Source organism: Schistocerca nitens, chromosome 11, assembly GCF_023898315.1.
Source record: "Schistocerca nitens isolate TAMUIC-IGC-003100 chromosome 11, iqSchNite1.1, whole genome shotgun sequence".
Classification (NCBI taxonomy): domain Eukaryota; kingdom Metazoa; phylum Arthropoda; class Insecta; order Orthoptera; family Acrididae; genus Schistocerca; species Schistocerca nitens.
Genome location: NC_064624.1, coordinates 169,695,880 through 169,720,112, shown reverse-complemented (window position 1 = coordinate 169,720,112; position 24,233 = coordinate 169,695,880). Strand labels below are relative to the sequence as shown.

The 24,233-nt window shown below is 39.8% G+C and overlaps 1 protein-coding gene and 1 long non-coding RNA gene across 13 annotated transcripts in view; one reads left to right on the top strand and one right to left on the bottom strand.

Moving 5' to 3' along the window:
• LOC126213498 (putative sodium-dependent multivitamin transporter) overlaps positions 1–24,233 on the top strand; it is a 1,462,669-nt gene that overhangs the window by 519,968 nt on the left and 918,468 nt on the right. For 3 of the 12 annotated variants that reach the window (XR_007541198.1, XR_007541196.1, XR_007541195.1), the window contains 3 exons: positions 5,129–5,324; positions 10,541–10,708; positions 15,869–16,298. The exons of 8 other annotated variants lie outside the window; for them this stretch is intronic. The gene's annotated coding sequence lies outside the window, so the exon portion shown is untranslated. The remainder of the gene's footprint in view (positions 1–5,128; positions 5,325–10,540; positions 10,709–15,868; positions 16,299–24,233) is intronic. One more of the 12 variants, XR_007541197.1, reaches the window with a different exon arrangement.
• The window catches only part of LOC126213507 (uncharacterized), a 162,203-nt gene that overhangs the window by 8,544 nt on the left and 129,426 nt on the right, over positions 1–24,233 (bottom strand). Inside the window, exon 2 of the long non-coding RNA XR_007541206.1 lies at positions 5,160–5,374. This is a non-coding gene — a long non-coding RNA (uncharacterized LOC126213507). The remainder of the gene's footprint in view (positions 1–5,159; positions 5,375–24,233) is intronic.

Sequence of the window (24,233 nt, the reverse complement as noted above, 5' to 3'; positions counted from 1 at the left end):
TCACCTGCATTACATTAAAATATTTAGTTTATAACCTTGAAGGCACACATTCTTTTGATCCCTTTGGGGGAAGGTTTGGGTCATAAGTTGTTAGTTCCACACCTCACGGGTTCCATACTACAGAGGAAAAACTTTGCTTATTGATATGTAATTTTTAATAGCACATAGAACCTGTTTTGGGGTCTACATTCTTCTTCATAAATCTCATTTCTTAGTAACAGTATTGTGAAAAGGATAGTTGCTACTCACCATATAGCAGATATACTGAGTTGCAGACAGGCACCAGAAAATGAGTGTTTGGCCAACAAGACCCCATTGGGCGCGCGTCCCCCCCCCCCTCCCCCCCCCCCCCCCCCCACACACACAGACATGCAAATGGGGCTCATTCATAGATGACAGCAGTCTCTGTCTGATGAGGCCACAAACCAAGTCAGGTCTCAGTAGCCAGAGACTGTAATTATCTTTCTCATAATGTTATTACATTCCACACTGGATTTACCTTTTTTTTTTTAAAGAAAGTCATACGAGGGCTGTTCAGAAAGTAAGGTCCAATCAGTTGCAAAAAAGGAAACCACAGTGAAACCCTGATGAAGTTTTGCACAGATCTGTAGGACAGTGTCTGTAATACACCTGTCGATTGCGCATCACGTCGCTCCTCACAGTTCTGAGTGCACAGTGAGAATGTAAAGATGCCCCAATTTGGAAGGGAAGGGGGGGGGGGGAGTGCACAGAGATTCCCAAAGATTCCACGTAATGACTTATTTTGTACTAATTGGTCTATTTTGTTGAGTAATGGATGGAAGTTCCCAGATTATAGTTCCTTACGTGGGTGCTGAAAGACATGTTCCCATGTTCTCATAGAATATGACTTTGTTTTTGACTTGGAGATATCTTTTTGTAAAGAATGATGTTAAAATTTGTATTACACCACTATTTATAGCTGAGTTTGACTCCTAGCTCCTGTTGCACTGCTTCACATGTTTGTTTTACTGAGATGACACGATTTTTTCTGAAATACACATTCTCTTGGTGTTCCAGATATTTTGCTAGCTGGTATGTAGTGGGTCTTCTAAAGCCACCGTGTCCTGCTGTATGATTAAAATATGTTTGAATAACTGCTGCAATAAAAAGTCACACGTCTGTCTGTGGACACGATATGTAGAGTTGACTAAAAGAAATTGCAGGGCTCAGGTGCTAGAAATATTTCATTAACATAGTGAACAATAAATAGTTAAGAATAACACTAATCATAAGTACATTGTTGTACTTGTTGTTCTTGCTTGCTGTCTGGAAAAAAAAATGGGGTATGACTTTACCAAAAGTGTGTCTGGATCTTGACAACGTTTCAGAACAATATATCCTTCTCCTTCTTGGTCTCAGTATACTAGCACAATTCATTCATGCAATAAAATAGTCAACAATGTATTTCTGTCTTGTTCTCAGAATTATCTAATCAGGTATAAAATAAAATTCTTAAAAAAAAAGAAATAAATAAAATAATAAATTTCAGTTTTTCAGATTTGTTCACACATAAACAATGTGTTTCACATGGGTGCAATGGAGAGAAGTTGCAGTTTTGCCTCCACATGTCCGATCATCAACACAGTTACAAAACGGGTTCCTTTCTCCACAGCTCACTGCCAACTACCTCCAGCTAGAGAAACATAAACCAAAGATATAAGATGGATTGTAGAGTATCACTCATATCGGTATTTGTTCACAAATGGAATGTGTATAATACTTTAATCAAATAGTAATTTAAGTTTTGTTAAGCTTGAATAATCAATTAGTGTCAGATGCAATAAATTTAAAATGGGGTTTTAACAGTTTTAAATATTGATAAGACCAAAATTCTCTGCTGATAATTGATAAGTGGGAACATAATTTTTCACATTTGGTTATCAGTATTTCATCCTGGAAACTCAAAATACAAAGGCATAGGATTTCAGAAATAAAGGAATATAGTTAAATGTGACATAAGAAACATGGGTCCCCAAACATCAAAATAAATCAATAAATTAAAACTAAGGAAATACACTTTGCTATTGTTACAAAATATTATAATAACAAAAGATATATTACTTTATACATTAGTTCCAACTGAATCACTATCCGATGTACTCCAGAACTACACAGGTGTAGGCTCATTGTACTGTGCCATTATTATGAACTATGGGCATTGCAGCAAAGCCTTCCTCATGTAGTGTCATGTCATGAGAGCACTGCTGCAGAATTATATCATCTACAAGAAGTGTATTGAAATAGAGGTTAGTTGGATTGGTACACTGAGTGGGCTTTGTAATCAACTCCTGAGATACAGGGGGGGGGGGAGGTTACATACAAATAATTACTCAATATCTACTGAAATTAGTACGCCTGTATGGAAAATGGCATCCACAGTCCTTCACTCACGTCAACAAAGATAAGCAATGTGGCTTGCAATATTAGAGATGATGTGCTTCTCAGAAGGTCAAGTGTATGTAGCATATCTTACATCGGGCAGACTAGTAGAACAATTGAGAACAGGTTCACTGGCACACCCAACTAAAACAGCTTGGCAAATCAGTTGTTGCTGAGCACTGCCTCTGATATAATCTCAAGATGAAATGCTCTAAGGCCAGTGTCCTCGTGTAAACGCAAAGTTTCTGGGACGCTGTAATTAAGGATTCTAGCAATACAAAGAAGTCCAAAAAGTTTAGTAAACTGGGATGGAGATAGCAGTTTAAATAAGGCTGGGCACCTTTCCCACCAGGGGTGGTAAACACTGAAGGCATTTGCATTTCACGGAATATCAGTGCGGTCTCTGAAAAACAAAAGAGGATCACAGTGTGTAACTGGCACTAGGAATCAGTCTCAGCTACGAATAACTGTGTGACGTAGACAGTGTTTCGGTCCAGTTGTAGGCCAGGCAGCAAGTATGCATAGTGACCCAGCTAGCAGCTCCCAAAGGTGACGACTGTGTCTGCTGTTGAAATATCATACAGGAACGTGCATTTCACAACTCAGCTGATCACCTGGAAGCACAGTGTCAAGAGCTTCACTGTCCACGGTGGTGTCGGCCTGCAGTAGTAGTGGGGCAGTGAGGAGGTTGTGGACAGTGGGTGCCAAAAGTCACCCGAGCAGGCATGGAGAAGCTACTGCCACATCTCGTACACTTTCTACCTTCCATAGCATATAGGACTTATATTCATAAATCTTTTTAATAAAATATCGAGTAACAATTCAGCGATAACTTCAGCCTGGGATAATGTTAGCCACAGATAATGCAGTGTCGACACCACAACCTGCCTTCCTATGTTCTCACCTGGAACTAAAAGAGAAAATTAGTGAAGATCAGCTTTGCACTACCTGTCTTAGTTAAGGCTGTAGATCACGAGTGTGTAAAAAGAGCACCGATGCTATTACACTGAACGATATAAGGATTGGTTCCAGTGTTTATCACCACATGTCCCCATTGCACACCTGGACATGCACAAAATGTGAACATATATTTCGTTATTTATTATTATTATTTTTTATTGCTGTTGATGTGGCCTTCAGTCCAGAGACTGGTTTGATGCAGCTCTCCATGCTACTCTAGCCTGTGCAAGACTCTCCATCTCTGAGTAACTACTGCAACGTACATCCTACTGAATCTGCTTACTCTGTTCATGTCTTGGTCTCCCTCTATGATTTTTACAGCCCCCTTCCCTCCCAGCCCCACTTCCCTCCAGTACAGAATTGATCACCTGGTATGTCAGAATGTCTCCTATCAACCGATTCCTTCCTCTAGTGTGGTTGTGCCCCCCAGCTGTATTTAGTACCTCCTCATTAGTTACACAATCTAGGCATTAAATTTACAACACTCTTCTATAGCACCCCATTTCAGAGGCTTCTAGTCTCTTCATGTGTGAACTCTATCTTCCGAACATGGCTACATACACTGATAAAAATAGCTTCAGAAATGACTTCCTAAAGCTTAAATTGATACTGAATTTTAACATAAGTTGATTGGAATACTCTCTTTCAAATTCTGAAGGTGGCGGGAGTAAAATACAGGGAGAGAAAGGCTATTTACAATTTGTACAGAAACCAGATTGCAGTTATAAGACTTAAGGGGCATGAAAGGGAAGCAGTGGTTGGGAAGGGACTGTGACAGGGTTGTAGCCTATCCCCAATGTTATTCAATCTGTATATTGAGCAAGCAGTAAAGGAAGCAAAAGAAAAATTTGGAGTAGGAATTAAAATCCATGGAGGAGAAATGAAAACTTTGTGGTTTGCCGATGACATTGTAATTCTGTCAGAGACAGCTAAGGACCTGGAAGAGCAGCTGAACGGAATGGACAGTGTCTTGAAAGGATGATATAAGATGAACATCAACAAAAGCAAAACGAGGATAATGGAATGTACTCGAATTAAATTGGGTGATGCTGAGGGAATTATATTAAGAAATGAGGCGCTTAAAGTAGTAAATGAGTTTTGCTATTTGGGGCGCAAAATAACTCACAATGGTCAAAGTAGAGAGGATATAAAATGTAGACTGGCAATGGCAAGAAAAGCGTTTTTTAAGAAGAGAAATTTGTTAACATTGAGTATAGATTTAAGTGTCAGGAAGTCGTTTCTGAAAGTATTTGTATGGAGTGTAGAAATGTATGGAAGTGAAATGTGGATGATAAGTAGTTTAGACAAGAAGAGAATAGAAGTTTTCAAAATGTGGTGCTACAGAAGAATGCTCAAGATTAAATGGGTAGATCACATAACTAATGAGGAGGTATTGAACAGAATTGGGGAGAAGAGGAGTTTGTGGCACAACTTGACTAGAAGAAGGGATCGGTTGGTAGGACATGTTCTGAGGCATCAAGGGATTACCAATTTAGTATTGGAGGGCAGCGTGGAGGGTAAAAATCGTAGAGGGAGACCAAGAGATGAAAACACTAAACAGATTCAGAAGGATGTAGGTTGCAGTAGGTACTGGGAGATGAAGAAGCTTGCACAGGTTAGAGTAGCACGGAGAGCTGCATCAAACCAGTCTCTGGACTGAAGACCACAACAAGAACATCGGCAGTTATATCGTGATGCCACACGCACCCCACTCCTGGGATCCACATGTTACACGTATGTACAATATGTATTATCCCCCACATTGCAGCGGGTACTTCTACCTGTACCGCGTGTCGTACCTGTGGGTCGTCGTGCTGGGATTCCTGCTGACACTCATCGTGGGTGCCGTCGCGTCGTGGGTGGCGGGTGTCGCCTGCGAGGGGGACCGCAGCGTGCCGCCGCCAGACCCCGACCTCTTCGTGCCGCCAGTCCGGAGGGCGCTGCTCGTGAGGAGAGGGCGCAGGGTGAGTGGCAGTGGTAACAGTGGCAGCACTGTCTCCAGCTGAGCGATGCCCTGGCATGTGATTAGGCAGTCAATTTCAGATATAATCTGTTTGGAGACACATTTACTGTTGAATTAAAAGCTGTTTTAGTGGTGGAGTTAATTATGAAGTGTTTCTGAAATAAACCTCTTTCGCTTGTATATGAACTATTAAGGGAACACACAAACTTTCGTGATTTCAAATCACATCTTCAGGTCTACAAGATAGTTAATGTACAATGAACATTATGATAAACAGATAGCTATCCTAATAACCTATGCTGATGACAACCAATATGAAATACACATAAGTGGAATGTTTAAACCCTGATACAAAAAGGAGTGGGAGACGACATCTCAAAGTAAAGTACTGGTACCCACAACAAGCGGGATGTCGTAATTCAAATTGACAGGTTGAAAACTGAAATATTAAATGTGCACCTACCTACAGTGAAAAGAGCAAAATAACAAAACAAGAAAAGTAAAAGCCCCAGCTACATATATTGAACGCCCCTGGTTATGAATCCTCACTTCATACTGGGAAGCTGCAGACAGCAATGCTTCAGCCTGCTCAGTGTGCCAGTGTGTTCATGTGTATCATGGAGGGCACTAGCATCACCGTGCACATAGCAGGGAAAGCTACAAACATTTTTATTCAATCAAAATATCTTGGGAATATTTGAGGCCTCTGTTACACAGCATAATCGTATAAATTATAAAATATGTCGGCAAAAAAATTGTAAAACCAAATAGACCAGATGTAGGAACATGTAACAACAAGCCCAGGATCAATAACCAAGCAAATATGACACTACATCTTTGAAAGGTAATCAAAGTTAGACAGTATATTGTAACGTCTTAACTCCAGCTGATTGTTAAGGGTGTGTTTGGGGTATAGCTTTAGACTCCACATAATTTCAATCTCTTCCTTTAAAGATCTAGTCCTTCACTTCTCTGTGTAAGACCTTTAAATTATTGACTACACCTGTTATGGAGTGGCCAGAATCACATAAGTGGCTACTTAAAGTAGACCTCAAATTTCTCAGACTATCGTGTTCTCAAAACATAATAGCAGACCCTCTGCCAGTCTGCCACACATACCTGGCAGGACAATTGTCACAACTGATGCGATATATACCAGCAGTGTCGTACTTTTCACAGGCCACATACTCTTTATTTACATGTGTTTGACCAAGATTCTGTGGGATAAAGAACACTAGCTTTATCTCTTTTGGCCTTAACTTTATTATTAAACTTTATTTATTTAATTTTATTATTAAATTATAAAGTGTCTTTCTCGACTGCAGAATCTATTTAGTCTAATGGCCTAAATGGCTCTCAAGAGACTAATCTTGGCACTTAGTTTTAAAAAAAGTCACACGAGCCATTCTGCTGTGACCCCACTGGGGCCGATCTGACAACTCAGCTTCTGTGATGTAGCTACACAACATGCTCTGTGACTTAATGGACGCTGAGAGTCAGACGAATGGCTCCACTATATATGCCGACCATTTGTCAATGGTCGTCTCGCTCACCAGAGAGATTGAGCTTACCGGAAATGCCGTGTGTCGTGTTGGATCGCATATAGCGGTGTCGGGGTAACCAAAAAGCTCAATATTCCTGCAAACAAGGCAACTAAAGGTAAAAGGAGAACTACCAAGAAACTGATAATAAAATGGGGAGAAAGTAAAAGCCTGACATATTATATTTAGACATGGCTGAATGTAGTGAGGTACAGTTCCTCCACTTACTGTGATGTCACCCATTACATATACAGGGTATTATAGAAAATTGTTACATATACCTATAGGAGCTAATATTGGTCAAATATGGAATAAAAGATGTGTCCGGAAACCAGTATCTGTTGAGATATGGCTCAATGTGTCCTCTCATTCCCATCTGTGTGTTACATAGAAGTATATACTACAGGCATGCGCTTACCATGCATTCTGATACATCCTTCAGTGCTACTTCACAGTGACTAGGCATTCTTTCAGATATACGGAGCACCATTTGGATTGTGTTTTGTGCATTGGTCACGTGCTACTGCAACATCTGGACATTGTTGATGGGTCGGGCATACATCAATGTTGTTAAATATCCCCAGAGCCAGAAATCCAACGGATTCAGATTTGGTCAATGAGGTTGACCACGGTACTGGACCTCCCCAGTCAATCCATTACCCATAAACATTGCAGTGAGATACTGTTACACAATCTGTAGAAAATTGGGTGGTGACCTGTCATGCATAAAACAGTCATCATTCTGTAATGGTAATGTTCTCCATTAGCGCTAATAATTTATTGTACAGAAAACTCTGATATTTGGCACCTGTTTAACTGTTTGGTAAAGTCTATGGCCCTAAGAGCCTTTCACTGCCAATTCCCACCCGTACATTCACTCTGAAGTGATCCTGATGCCTTATCCATGTGATTGCTCAAGTATTGCATTGGTCCATACATGCATACTGTAATAATTTACTATGGCATCTCTTGTGAATTCTGCCTCATCTGTAAATAAAATACAGTCTGTGAACTGTGGATTTTCAACAGCTCATATCATAACAGGTATTGATTTTTGGACATATCAAAATAAGTACTTTCCTTCTATTATTCACCAATACTAACTCGTCTAGGAATATATGACACTATATTTAAACACCCTGTATGTAATGTGTAGGGTGTTTGTTTTGGCATAGAACAACTAAATAGCTCCAAAAAATGTGAATTGTATGAAAAAAAATGTTCCAGATAAAAAGTTAATGTTTTCAAAGGGGACATATATATGTGCTACCCACTAACGTCCATTCCCACAATGCAGAGGTCAGTTTTTTATTTTCAAATGGAAATCTTCATTTTATCGCAGATTTGGAGTCTATGCCAAAAAATACCTAGGGTTTACCTGAAACTTTCTTTTCATTTGTGGTAGGTGGGGCAGTAATTTACAGATTTCAGATTCTCTGGCTTTTGCAATTAAGAACTGACTCATTTCATTCTACATTGCATTTGTGATAAAAGTGTAAACTTTCCTCTTCTGAGCAGTTGTGCTTGTGTTCAAAACTTGATTGCACAGTAAATTTTTTTTCGTTTAGACCTTTGAAAATGTGGAAAAGAAGCTACTTTTACTATAACATGGTGTTCTGTTCCCTACAGCACCAGGATGATGAATTTTAGTGGGTCCCCTCAAATCTCAATGTTTTCTTCCACACAATCCTAGTACACGCATAAAATTTTGCTCATAAATCTAGAACCAGTTACATGTGCTGTTTTTTGTGCATTCAGCTGGTTTTTAATAACTTAATTGCGTAATGTATATATGTTTTCTCTACTTTTCTGTCTTTTATGTTACTGTTGAAATTCAACAACTGCATAATTGATTAAAATTAAAATTTAAAAGAGGCTTGATTTTAACTACTTTTAAGATCACTGACTATGTTTTCAAAAATCTTATACATAATTTATTGTTCTGTAAAGACAGATTTATATGCATCTGTAAATAACTGCTGCTACAGAGCAGAGGGCAGTTTGGTCACAACCATGTACAGTCACCTGGCTGGTCAGTCAGTATAAAGTCACTTCTGCAAATTCCCAGTTGCACAATTACTTACAATAGACAAAATATTATTGCTACTTATTAATTTTTTTAAACTCCTTCTGAAAAGCCATTGGCACTGAAATGTGAATTTGTCTCTTTTTTTTATAAAGTGGTTTCACTGTTGAGTTCTTTAATCATTCAGGAAATTAACATTCCTAAAAGAAGAATTAAAAATTTGGCCAAGTACTGGACCAACATAGGCAGCACAGTGCTTTAGTATTCCACTAGATAATCCATCGTGTACCTGAGAGTTCTTAGCCTTCACTTATTTACTCAGTGACTGAATCTCTACCTTTCCAGTATCATAGAGGTGTATTTCAGATAGCAGTCTTTGAAAGCTGTTACCTAAGAGAATTAGATAATTCCCTGGAGAAACTAAGTTTTTATTTAACTTACCCACTATATTCAGAAAGTTAGTAGTAGTAGTAGAAGAAGAAGAAGAAGAAGAAGAAGAAGATTTCAGAGTAACCAAACTAACAGGACTGTAAACTTAAAGAAAGGCAAAACTACACTGTACACAAACAGGCTTCAGTGATAGGCCTTGGGTGTAGCTTTTCTGGCCTGCTGTGTAGGTATTGTGATGTGGTTGTGCTGCAAATGTCTGCATATCATAGACATTTGCAACCCAACATTTACATTATGCACTGTGTGTCTTGTTTGGAAACAAATTTGTTCCATTTGCTCACGATTCTTGCTGCCAACATCAGTAATGACCATTTTAATCTTTCCCCTCAAGCTGGATTTTCAAACAGCTCAGTACTTTCTCAGGTTTCTTTTCTGGCAGTGTTAGCTGTATGTTAACAGTGGTGCAGAGTAGTATGGATCGAGTTGGCCAATACATCTAGTGTGAAGGTTCACTGAATGCAGTGGAAGGAACAATACAGTGATGCTATAATGAAATATTCTCACATGGATGGCAAACCATATCATAGTATCTTCATACCACATCAGAAAAGCTACAACCAGTGAACAGTGGAATTCTGTGTCTCTGTAAGTTCAATGTCCTGTTAATTAGGTTGCTCTGTAATCATCATCTCCATGTAAAGTCAATTGCGGGGAGTTATAAGTGAAGTCCAAATATTTTTCCATGACAATACAATACACAGTATTTAACAATTAGGTCCCCTATATAGCAGCTGAGTCAAATAAAAGCTTAGTTTGAAGCCCAATCCAGATATGAAAAAAAAAAAAAATTGTGTAAAGAGTCAAACTAGAAGCAGTTATTCTGTAAAAAGCCACTGGATAGCATGGATTTCTCATACCAAAATGCCCAGAAATATTGCTCAAGACTCTCTATATCACATTTTATTTAGGTCAAAACAGTAGTGGGTCAAATACGGATCCTTGTGGATCTCCATACTTAGTGCTTTTCTCACTGTGAATTTGGTTTTATTCCTGTATTATAATTTGTTAATGTGATCTGTTTTCTGTAAATGAGACAAGACTCTATTCACAATGCAACATTTTATAGTTTCTCTTGTACAATTAAAAGATCTGTGCATCTGAAGGCCTTGGAAAAGTTCCATAAAATATTGACAGTTTAAAGTTTTTCCTATTTGGCTCTAGTACAGCCAGTGGTTACAGCCAGTACGTATCTGTGTGCAGGGCTCCAACCCGGTGCAGCTGACACGTGTGGCCGGTGACCTGTCCAATGGTGTGGGACCAGCTGCAGACACCAAGAGCCAGGAGGAGCCGCTCAATGGCATAGGTGGCCACCACGTCACCCCAATGTGATGTCGACAGAGTACAGTGGGGACTGCTGTGAGCTGAAAGGTGAATCCACATGGCATGCGACCATGAATGTTTGTTCCCTGTACTTGAGGGATCATCATAATTTGACCCAAGATAAACAACAGACCTGGTACTGACACTTATGGGACCCACATTTGATGTTATACAATTGTCAAGTTTGTTTCGTTCTTGTGTATAAGTGCACCAGTGTGACCCTCTACTTTCTGTTCTGAAGGTTAGATACCATTTGCAGAAGGCATGATGTCACAGACTGTAGCAAGGTCACAGAGTATACTGACTGGATACTTTTTCTTGTTTACCTGTGCCAGAACTTAATTTGTGAGGTCATGCTCAGCTATAAGTGTGTTAGTCCTTTCATCACCGCCACCTGATACCAAATTATACAGGGTGTTAGAAAAAGGTACGGCCAAACTTTCAGGAAATATTATTCACACACAAATAAAGAAAAGATGTTATGTGGACATGTGTCCGGAAACGCTTAATTTCGATGTTAGAGCTCATTTTAGTTTCGCCAGTATGTACTGTACTTCCTCGATTCATCGCCAGTTGGCCCAATTGAAGGAAGGTAATCTTGACTTCGGTGCTCGTGTTGACATGCAACTCATTGCTCTACAGTACTAGCATCAAGCACATCAGTACGTAGCATCGACAGATTAGTGTTCATCACGAACATGGTTTTGCAGTCAGTGCAATGTTTACAAATGTGGAGTTGGCAGATGCCCATTTGATGTACGGATTAGCACGGGGCAATAGCTGTGGCGCGGTACATTTGTATCGAGACAGATTTCCAGAACCAAGGTGTCCCGACAGGAAGACGTTCGAAGCAATTGATCGGCGTCTTAGGGAGCACGGAACATTCCAGCCTATGACTCGCGACTGGGGAAGACCTAGAACGACGAGGACACCTGCAATGGATGAGGAAACTCTTCGTGCAGTTGACGATAACCCTAATGTCAGCGTCACAGAAGTTGCTGCTGTACAAGGTAACGTTGACCACGTCACTGTATGGAGAGTGCTACGGGAGAACCAGTTGTTTCCGTACCACATACAGCGTGTGCAGGCACTATCAGCAGCCAATTGGCCTCCACGGGTACACTTTTGCGAATGGTTCATCCGACAATGTGTCAATCCTCATTTCAGTGCAAATGTTCTCTTTATGGATGAGGCTTCATTCCGACATGATCAAATTGTACATTTTCACAATCGACATGTGTGGGCTGACGAGAATCCGATCGCAATTGTGCAATCACGTCATCAACACAGATTTTCTGTGAATGTTTGGTCAGGCATTGATGGTGATGTCTCGATTGGGCCCCATGTTCTTCCACCTACGCTCGATGGAGCACGTTATCATGATTTCATACGGGATACTCTACCTGTGCTGCTAGAACATGTGCCTTTACAATTACAACAAAATATGTGGTTCGTGCACGATGGGGCTCCTGCACATTTCAGTCGATGTTTTCGTACGCTTCTCAACAACAGATTCGGTGACCGACGGATTGGTAGAGGCGTACCAATTCTGTGGCCTCCACGCTCTTCTGGCCTCAACCCTCTCGACTTTCATTTATAGGGGCATTTGAAAGCTCTTGTCTTCTTAACCCTGGTACCAAATGTAGAGACTCTTCGTGCTCGTATTGTGGATGGCTGTGATACAATACGCCATTCTCCAGGGCTGCATCAGCGCATCAGGGATTCCATGCGATGGAGGGTGGATGCGTGTAGGGATATGAAATGGGATGTTCACTCAGGCTCAGTTGTGGGTAATTGCTGCTGTTAGACTTTGCTTCATTGGTGGAAAACTGTGGAAGTGCATTCAGTCTACAAAGGAGATTGCTTACAAATCACTTCTGCGACTCGTTCAAGAATATTGCTCAAGTGTGGGACCCATACCAGACAGGACTAACAGGAGATATTGAACGTACATTCTGACAGCTATTGAACTATATGAAATAAAATCACCATCAAATTCTGAATGGCTTGCGTTAGGATGTTCAAACTACATGGTTGGCTGCAGGGCATGATGGGAATTGGTATGTGAATTCACACATGCCTTTCACCATTTGCATGCGAAAATGTCACAGCACTGTGTGCCTGAGTGTATAGCGCTTGTAAAGGCCTACCATACGAGCAATAGCACCCCAACTGTGGTTCAAGCTGAAGACAACTCGTCCACGTGTGCTAACAATCAACAATTTGATTTGCAAGTTTGAGAGAATGGGTAGTGTCGTGAGGACAGTGTCGGCAATATTGGTCATCCAAAAAGGCTGAAAACTTCAAGAATATGCATGCTGTGTTTCAAACCGGCCACATGAAATTGATCAGATGAGCTGCACAACAGGTGGGAACCAACCGGAGATACTGCGACAAATTGTTGTTGAAACATGCGTCTCTTCCCGTACAAAATTCGAACCCGTCAGCCATTTAGCCCCAAGGGTATGGAACAGTGGTTGTGTTTCATCAGCACTATTGTACACAGAACTGACAAACAGGACTTTGATCTGAATATTGTCCGGTTTAACGGAAAAGCGCATTTTCATTTAGACGAGTCCGTCAATAAGCAAAACTGATGCATTTGGGGGGACTGAGAATCTGCATTTCATTACCGAGAAGTCTCTTCACCTTCAGTGGGTGTCTGTGTGGTGTGCAATGTCCAGTCGTGGAACAATTCTTGCCATATCTCTTGCTGGCACAGTAACTACCTAACAGTATGTGAATGTTTTGTAAGACGATTTTGTCACCATTATCTAAAATGATCCTTATTTTGACAAGAGGTGGTTCATGCATGACAGAACTTAACCCCACGAAAGCAGGAGTGTGTTTGATGCCCTGGAGGAGCACTTTGGGGACCCCATTCTGGCTCTGGAGTACCCAGAGGCCACTGGCACAGGCCACATTCCCCTCATCCAGATTCTCTGGATCTGAAAACATGTGACTGCTTTTTGTGGGGCTATATTAAAGACAAGGTGTACACTATAACCCCAAAACCATTGCCGAGCTGGAAAACGCCATTTCAGAGGTCATCGACAGCATCAATGTTCAGACAATTCAACAAGTCTTGTACAATTTCGCTATTCATCTGCGCCACATCATTGCCAATGTTGGCAGATATATCAAACCTAAATCCAAATATCTGTAGTGACATTTACATGTTGAATAAAGTGTATGCATGCCATAGTTTGTAACTAATTTAACTTTTTTTCATACAGTTCAATAGTTGTCACCCTGTATACAGACCAGGGCAGCTCAAATAATCACAGGTTTGTTTAATCCATGGAAGATTTTCAGAGAGATACTGAAGGACCTGAACTGGAAGACTCTCAAAGATAGATGTAAAGTATCCCCAGAATGTCTACTGACAGATTTTCAAGAAGTAGCTTTAAATGATTACTCTAGGGATATACTACACTCCCAAATGTATAACTCACACAGGGACTGTGAGGATAAGATTAGAATAATTACTGCATGCACAGAGGCATTCAATCATTCTTCCCGCACTCCATACATGAACGGAACAGGAAGAAAGCCTAATAACTGGTACAATGTTATGTATCCTCTGCCACGCACCTCACAGTGGATTGCAGAATATGGATGTAGATGTAGATATGAATTTCAATTATGTATGACTCAATATAGTGAAAATAGTATAAAATATGCAACATATCTTCTCATTGTAAAGAGACTGAGATTACGTTGTTATCAGCCTTATTTCTGCAGCAAAGCTCTACAAATCCCCCCCCCTCCCCCCCTCTGTCCCTGCAGATACTCCCCTACAACAATTCATTGCTACCTCAGGATTAAGTCCTCTCAATCAAACTACGCTTTCTGTCAAGTTGTGCAATAAATTTCTTTTTTTATCCCATAATTTTGTTCTGTACCTCCACATTAGTCTACCCATCTAATCTTCAGAACTCTCCCATAGGACCATGTTTCTTCCCAGAAGTCCATATTGTTGACATTTGACTTCTATACAGGGCTGCACTTAAGAAAGATACTTTCAGAAGAGACTCCTTAACACTTAAATTTGTGTTTGATGTTAATAAATTTCTCTTTTTTGTGAATAATTACCTTCCTATTTGCATTTTACATCCTCTCTACGTAGGTCATTGTCATTTATTTTGCTGTCCATATAGCAAAACACATCTGTAGCTTTCAGTGTCTCATTTCCTAATAAAATATCCCTGCCCCCTCCTTATTTAATTAGTCTACATTCCACTAGCCTTGCTTTACTTTTGTTGGTGTTCACCTTGTAACCTCTTCTGAAGGCATTATCCATTCCATTCGACTGATTCCCCTAGTCCTTTGCTGTCTCTGATACAATTATGATGTTATCAATAAACTTCAGTTTTTGTCTGCTCCCTAAATTTTAATTCCCTGTCCAAAATTGTCTGGTTTCCTTTTCTATTGCTCAATGTACAAACTGAGTAACTTGGGATATAGGCTAAAACCTGGTCTCATTCCTTTTGTGTCCTTCAGTTCTTCTCACTGCAGTCTGGTTTGCTACAACCCTGACTCTTTCCTCTCATGTTTTTTAATTCATGTACCTGTACTCTGGTTTCTTTACAGACTGTAAGCTTGTGCACCCTGAATTTTATTCCTGCTATCTTAGCAACTTCAAAGAGGAGATTCTCCTCTGATTTGGCTTGTATGATTCTTTCCATTCTTCTATAAATAATTTGCTAGTAGTTTGCAGTCATGAATTATTAAACTTATGGTTCAGTATTATCACACCTGTCATTTGCCTTCACACCTGTCACTTGCCTTTTTTGAAATAGCAGTTATAAAATATTTCTTTATGTTTGTGGGTATTTCACCTGTATCATATGTCTTGAACACCAGGCAGCATAGTTTTGTCATGGCTGACTCTTCCAAGGAGCTCAGTATTTCTGGGGGAATTTCATCTATTTCCAAGTACCTTGTTTTCACTTACATCTTTCAATGCTCTGTCAGACTCTTCTCACAATGTCATATCTCCCATATCATGTTCATCTACTGCCTCTGTATATTTCTTCCACATTTCAGCCTTCCTTTCTTTGCTAAATATGAGTTTGCCCTCTGAGCTTTTCCAAAGGTTTCTTTAATTTCCCTTTACACAGCATGTATGTTTCCCACAACCACATAAACTGAATGTTTGAAATCCAGTGTGTGTGACTGTTTGTTTTCCCTGTTATTGTGTTGCAGGTGCTGATTTGTGGGTTCCCAGGCTGAGACATTCCAGCCTTCTCTACAGAGGCTGCAACAACTTGGTCCATTTATTTTCTAGTTTTGTAAAAAAGGAAAAAAAATTATAAACACTCAGTATTCCTCAGTTTGTAATAGCTGTGCTTTTTATTCTCAGTTCTCTTCTGTTCAGCTGAATTGCTGCAAATAATGAAGCATTGCAAAATCAGTTTTATAGGTGCATGAAGTCTCGACAGAAGCAGCCAAAGAGAGTGGAAGAGATTATATGAGGCAGAAAAATGTTGCTGAAGTTAACTGGTGATGCAATACTGCGCAGTGTAGAAACTTTCACAAATGTAACATTTCAGTGGACTTAATAAATATGGGCAATTGCTTACCTGGTAAACTGTGAGCAAAAGTATGACAATAATTATTACAATATTGGAAAAAGGTTCTGACCAGGAAATCAGTAATCGTGTGATGAAGTGCCGTCATTTAGTAAGAATCTTGAAATGATTTAATATCGTGACATCAATCACGATGTTCATGAGTATAAATGAAAGATTGCAGAAAATGCAAACAAAAGCAATTCAGAGAACTTTTTCACACTCAATGCACATCTTCCTATTGCATCCATGAATGTTGGCTGAGCACGATTGATGCACTTGTGAGACCACCAGTTCTTTTTTTTATGCTGGGTACTTTATAAACATCTTCTTCTTTTCCATTCTATCATTTGGTATGCCTCTAAGGTGTCATCAAATAAATTCTCCTGTGTTTGTGATTTAATAGGCATTTGCACCAAAATTCGATTTTTGCTTTTAGTAGAACCATTCCTCTTTCCAAAATATTATGCTGAGCTGTTTATCTTGCTGTAACAGACCGAATGTTTCTACTTGAAATTATCTTTGCCATAAAATTACTGTGTTTGCTGTGAGTAATTAGCTGTGGTACAATTCACAACAGGCTCTCCTTCCAGTAAAGCATTGATTGTCTTCACCAGTATCACTCCTGTATCATGGTGACCATCAGCTACTAAAGTCAGAATCGGCATTAGAATCATCAAAAATGTTATCATTTTTCCCATTTTCCTCTTCGTCTTCTTTGGTTCAACTGCATAAATCTTATTCTTCTTAGAAAGTTGCTGCATGCTGAAGTCAAAAATAACAAATTCACACATACAATAAAATGCTATAAAATAAGAATATTCAAAATAGCAACTGAAAGCAAAATATGTAGTAACTAGAAACATGCAGTGTATTGGACCTACCTAATTATTACACATAATGTGAAACGTGGTCACACAGGCACTCAATTTTGCACCAACTTCTAAATAATATGTCTTATTGCTAGGCTGACAAAGTCAAGCTCATTGTTGGATGTTGCTTTACATGCCACATGTTTTAGAATGAATGTTTAAAATGAATGATGGGGCTGAGAGACTATTGTTTTGGGTCAAGGGTTAAAGAAAAAAAAACATACTTCAACAAATATCTGTAGGCTGTAAGGGAACTATAAACAAACTATTCTGTAACGGACTGTTTTATACCTCCCAAGGCCCTTAGGAAACTAAAGAAAGACAAATGTGGTCTCACCCACTCTTCCTTCTTTTTCTTTCTTAGTTAGTGCTTATTTTTGCGGCAGTACATGAAGTTCCCTATTGTAAAAACTGTTAGAAATCAACATAAATGATACTGTTTGCACTTGTCTGATACCATATTTGTAAACATAGCTTTCTGTTGGCTTGGAACGCTGCTGTTGCAATATATAACAAAAATGAGTCGGAATGCCATGACTGTATGTGTTAGACCGTAGTTAAACCCGACTAATTATCAGTGTTAGGGCAGTTAAAACTCCATTGTTCTGATAACCTGTAAGTGTGATGGTACCACTGCACCTTAGTTTTGAATATTTGGAGATTTCCAGTTCTCTACCTGATTTCTGTTGACAACCTTCCAAAATCATTTTCACCAGAACATAAAACTCAGTCCCAAACCCCAGTCAGTAATCATAGTCTACATGAAAAGCATTTTTACTTCTAGTATTTTGGCTGTTTGTCCTAAATTCATTATTATTTACCTCAGATAAGACAAAAGAGTGAACATATGTTTATCTGTTGATGTTGGTTTTTCGACTTTACTCAATATTCTCTCTATAGACTGAGTACATTTTTGGCCTCTGCTACTCTGCGATAGAGCCTCAATTGGTAGTGAGTGTGCTTTGTGGATGTTTCCTAGAGTGGCTGCTTCTGCCTGGACATCCATGGCCCATATCAGCCCGCATTGCTGCAGGCTCTCCACTATGATGGGATTTACCGTACACAGTGAATTAATGAATGAGTGAAGATTATGCCACAGGCCAACACTGAGTGAAAATGTGCGAGGTACACTGTTACCAACCACTCAAATTCCACAGACTGTGTTCATTTTTTACCGCAAAACACAGTAAGTTTTGGACACAAATTTTGTTCTAAGAATTCTGGCTGTGATGAAAAACAGTGACAACATTGCATTGCAGACTGAAGTACAGAGCTGCAAAAATTAGCCACAATGTTTACTACTTTACCTGTATGTGCATCCACTGCCTAGAACCTCTTCTGAATCCTATGTGGTTTTCTTTTTGTATTCCACTAGTTATATAATCCATCCAAAACTGTCATCACTTCGTACTTTGGAAAATGTGGCAAAGGGACCAACAGCATCCAAATAAATGTCGGCCGATTTATTTTTTAATGTAAAGTATTACATCATCCTCCACAATTTGGCACCATCGCCATCACATTCCGCATGTCGTTATCCCTTGGCCGGACATCTTTCAATATATAGCCCCTCTGTCTTTCATTCAAGTTGCATCCTGTCTGTAAGTCTCTGGTAATCTGTCCACTAGTTAACACTGTCTTCAGTTCCCACTGAGTGGCTATAGGATTTGCAGGGGGTACACTGATTGCACCAACACTGAAATAGGTGTGGGTTACAAAACTATCCCCAGTCAAAAATAAACTTTTTCAAGACCGTGGTAAAACCTGCTCAGCACACAGTTAATGATTTCATGGGCGGTTGTCATAGGTGCTAACGAATCTTCCAACTTGTGTGGTTAATATTTTAGGTCTCGCATTTTGTCCAGAGCTATGTTTTGACATCTTCGGAGATGCTCCTGGTGCCACTTTGTTTTGCCAAATGAAGAGTTAGGCCTTGGAAAGAAATATAAATACAAATATTTCATATACAGTGATGAAATGTTGTCCACAGCTATATAGAGAAGCCATCGAAGTACATAAATATGTGGATGATTTTAACAGAAAAGAAGCCATGAGACTTAGTGGTATGTGGATTGATAAAAATATTTAATAATGAACATACAGCACTGGAATTGTTACAGATCATAGCCCTCTAGACAACACAACTATTCAACATAGTTGCCATGCATTTATACACATTTGCACCATCATTGAACCCAGGCATCAAAACTAATTTGGGGAAAAAAAAAAAATCACACTTTTGCTTCTTAACCTATTTTTGCCACCATGTCTGTCACTGTGAATCACTTCAACAACACATCCTCAATTGACATCTGTGACATTTGTTGGCACAGCAGTATCTGCTTCTCTGTAACCCGACTCTTTCACGCAATCCCACACACAGCCGATGTGGACTGCAGCATCACCACACGCTTGGTTCATGGATGACATAAAATCAGGTTTAAAACAGTGGATCAAAAAGCAAAATACTGAACCCCTATTCCAAACTGGCTTTGATGCATGTTTTAAACAATGGCATAGATGCACTGCCACAATTTTAAATACCAGTGTTATGCAGGGACACTTTGGTCAATGATCTGTACTAATTCTGCTGTTCTTTGTCCACTATTAATTTCTTGATGAACAGTAGCTCCAAAGAATCAATAGTTAAGTTTCATCTTTGATGGTGATTATGTCTGTCAATCACATTAAAACTTGTACCATGCCCACTTTTCACAATATTCGTGTCACATGCCTGACCTGAGTCTCAGCAAGACATGGCAGAATCAGAAGCAGCTGTGGAGATATCTGACTCTGCTCTATATGACATGTCAGGGCCAAAAACATTTGTGGACCACGAAAGTACAACCCCAAAGATTTGCCAGCAACTAAAATCTCAGTCTTACTGTCTGCTGTCTCGTCTCCGTTACATTTTGTATGTTACTTCCTAATCCTACTAGCAATGTGCCTTTGGCATCTCAAGTAATGTAATTTGTGTCCTAACAAAAATAAATATTCTAATAAAATACAGTCCTCAGTGATGAATGTCTTGTCACAAAATCACGCATGGAACATATCAGGTTCCGAGAAAAACAAAAATTACATTAGAAATGTAGAAAACTCTGCCATTTATGTCGCCTCCCAACTAGTGTTGTCAGACTCACTCACTACCAACTTTGGTCGATTTTCTGCTTGTCCCAGAGCTTAAAAATGAACATAAACAGTCTCGACTGCAAGAAACTTTATTTTTGTGGTTACCGGTTTCTGTCAGTTACTGACCACCTTCAGACCACATATAATGCTGACAGGTGTTGGCAGAGAACAGAGCAGGAAGGAGAAAAGGGATTTATCGACATAAAAAACCTACATTACGGACAGGTAGACAATTTAAGAAAATTCTTTATAGAACGAGCAGAAACTAGCAAAATACACAAAGCAATCACTCATATAAATACATCGGCTACACCACTGCAATTTCATAGCCACTTCTACAACCCTTTAGATCACATAACATCAACAGATACGAAGAAAGTAAATTGGAAAAAGAGAACACTACATGGCAAGCACCCATATCATCTAACACAGCCACACATCGATCAAGATGCATCCAACACATGGCTATGAAAAGGAAACATATACAGTGAGACAGAAGGATTCGTGATTGCAATACAGGATCAAACAATAAACACCAGATATTACAGCAAGCATATTATTAAAGATCCCAATACCAAAACAGATAAATGCAGACTTTGCAAACAACAAATAGAAACAGTAGATCACATCACAAGCGGATGTACAATACTAGCAAATACAGAATACCCCAGAAGACATGACAATGTAGCAAAAATAATACATCAACAACTTGCCGTACAACATAAACTAATAAAACAACAAGTTCCCACATACAAGTATGCACCACAAAATGTACTGGAGAATGATGAATACAAATTATACTGGAACCGAACCATTATAATGGATAAAACAACACCACATAACAAACCTGACATCATACTCACCAATGAAAAGAAGAAATTAACACAACTAATCGAAATATCCATACCCAATACAACAAATATACAGAAGAAAACAGGAGAAAAAATTGAAAAATACATCCAACTGGCTAAGGAGGTCAAGGACATGTGGCATCAGGATAAAGTTGACATTATACCAATTATACTATCAACTACAGGAGTCATACCACACAATATCCACCAGTACATCAATGCAATACAGCTACATCTAAACTTATATATACAACTACAGAAATCCGTAATTATTGATACATGTTCAATTACCAGAAAGTTCCTAAATGCAATATAACATATACCGTACAGATAAAAGGAAGTCACACTTGATCAAGGTTTGCGTCACTTTCCATCTTTGACCAGACATGGCGTCTGAGAGGGGAGAGAAAAAATAATAACTTGTAGATCACAGCAGTAGCCATTACAATGTTACCAGTGGAAGCTGCTGTGTCAGAGCACAAGAGCCCGTGAGCACCCTAAGTGCCGGCCGCGGTGGTCTCGCGGTTCTAGGCGCGCAGTCCGGAACCGCGCGACTGCTACGGTCGCAGGTTCGAATCCTGCCTCGGGCATGGATGTGTGTGATGTCCTTAGGTTAGTTAGGTTTAAGTAGTTCTAAGTTCTAGGGGACTGATGACCACAGCTGTTAAGTCCCATAGTGCTCAGAGCCATTTTTTTGAGCACCCTAAGTTTTGACACCTTCTGGATTTATTGTTTTCTTTTATTTCTGAATGCTGTTAAAACGTAATGTATATGTGGTAATCTGAAATACATGGCATTAAGTCTACCGCGCTGTGCTGGATTACTCCTCTAGATTAGGTGGAAACTGGCATCAGGATCGCGAGCACACCTTCACTTGTGCAATTTTAAGGAGCTTCTGCGCATGCACAACTAGCGTGTTGTAATTGCCTTACGGGCCTAATAGATACAAATTTCATAAACAACGTGTAGTGTTCATAGCGTGCACAGCTATACTCCTTACGGCGAGAGAAGAGCTCCGACAGTTGACGCGGCCTCGGCACACTTGCTTCTCGCATCCGCGACGGCCAATCGGATCATGAGCTTTTGTTTACGTTGCCGTGGCAATGCCCCAGTGTTGCCGTAGTGCTCGCCGAACCACTGCGAGTTGTGCCTCGTGCTACGTTCAGGTTTGTGTGTACACGTGTGCGTGCTGCTACATCTGTGAGTCTTGCCGTATAAGTGCAAAAGTGTGTATATAAGGGGAAAATGGCTTTTGGGAAAGGAGCTACGCTGAAATTCTAAGCACACAAATTTATATACAGATTGCGTGTTAAAGGGAAAGGGTCATTGGTGGGTGAGAAAATTGGTTGACTGAAAGGCAGAAGCATTGCACATCTCTGCAGTGACAGTGAAGAGAGTTACAAATGCTGAAGAAGCTGCCAATTCAGCTGCGAGCCCTGTTATTGGGACACCTGGAAACTCCAGGAAGAGATCGTGTTGTGTGACTGAAACAGACAACTTTGTCGAAAGTGCTATCAGGCAACACATATACGCGTACTACAGCAGGAAGGAGAATTCGAAACTTAAAATGTTGATGGCATCACTGTCGGACAGTGATTTGTTCGCAGGCAAAACGACAAGTCTCTCCATTGTTCTGGAGAGGGGGAAAAAAAAAAATAAATAAATTGGCTTCCATTGGAAAAAGTTCTCAGTACGAAAGGCATTAACGGAATGCGGAGACACTGTAGCACGGAGATGTCGATTCCTGCACGAGTTGCTAGCAGTCAATCTGGAAAACGTAATATGGATGGACGAAACATGGGTCAATGTGCGTCACGCACATTCTGTCACAAGGACAGATGACACGTGCCACAGAACTATGTGTGTACCAACTGGTAAGGGAGGGCGACTAATTATATGCCATGCTGGCTCTATGAACGGTTTTGTGCCCAGTGCTATGATGATGTTTCAGTCAATAAAATCTCTCATCTACCATGAGGATATGAATTCAGATACATTCAAAGACTGGTTTGTTACTCGTTTGCTACCAAACGTCAGTTCTGGTAGTGTTTTTGTAAAGGACAACGCGCCATACCATTTGTACAATTAGATAAGGCACCAACAGCTGCTGCAAGGAGAGGCGGAGTAGTCAGCTGGTTGAAAGATAATAAAACTGGCTTCGAACAGAATATGTGGAAAGCGGAACTTCTGGAAGTAGTCAAATGATACAAACCACAGAAGATGCATTATGTGATTGATACGTTAGCAGATAACCATGGCTACAAAGTTATTTGTCTTCCACCGTACCACTGCCATTACAACACAACTGAACTCATCTCGGCTCAAATAAAAGTAGATGTTGCGGAGCGAAAAAAAAAAAAAAAAACCTTTACATTGGGTGACACAGAGAGGCTGGTAAACGAGAATGTCATATGAATAACGCCAGAAAAATGGAAGAATGTCGTGAACCAGGTTTAGGAGATGGGTAGGGTTTGGAAAAGCCACCCAGAACACTGGGTCTGGGGAGACTTACCAGATGGATGAAAAGGAAGAAGTCTTTCCTTCTTCTGGTTCAATCTACGTTATACTGGGAAGAGAGGGCTGTGTATGTGTAAGGAGATCTTGACTGTGTCACAGTTTAACAACCACCTTACAATTTTTTGACCTCTGATTTCTTTTTCTACATCTGAGATATCTGAAGGGACTGATTTGTTAGGTTTGCTTTTTGTTGGGTTGCTTACATTGGTCAGTAAGAGATCTTTGCCTTCTTCACAGACCAAAACTTTATTAAATACTTCTGTCATGGTTTCAGCATTTTCTTTGTTAGTGTGTGAGTGTCTTCTAGCTTTATCCTTAGATATTACCATAGGTAGTTCATACTATTGCAATTAATTCCCAAGGATTTTGTAGAATCTCCTGGAATTTTTGTGATTTTGAGGTTTATGGTTCTTTTTAATTTAATGATTTGTTTTATTTGGTGGTACTTCTCATTTTTAATCAGCTGATGTAGGTTGTATCTAATTTTCTTTAAAGGTGTAAATTTGATATTAATTTCAGCTATGTAGTGGTCTGAGCTAGTGTCTTCTGCTCTCATTGAAGACGTAATGTAATTTTGTAGATTCAGATCCACTCAATAACTGGTGGCACAAGAAAAGATATACAAAGA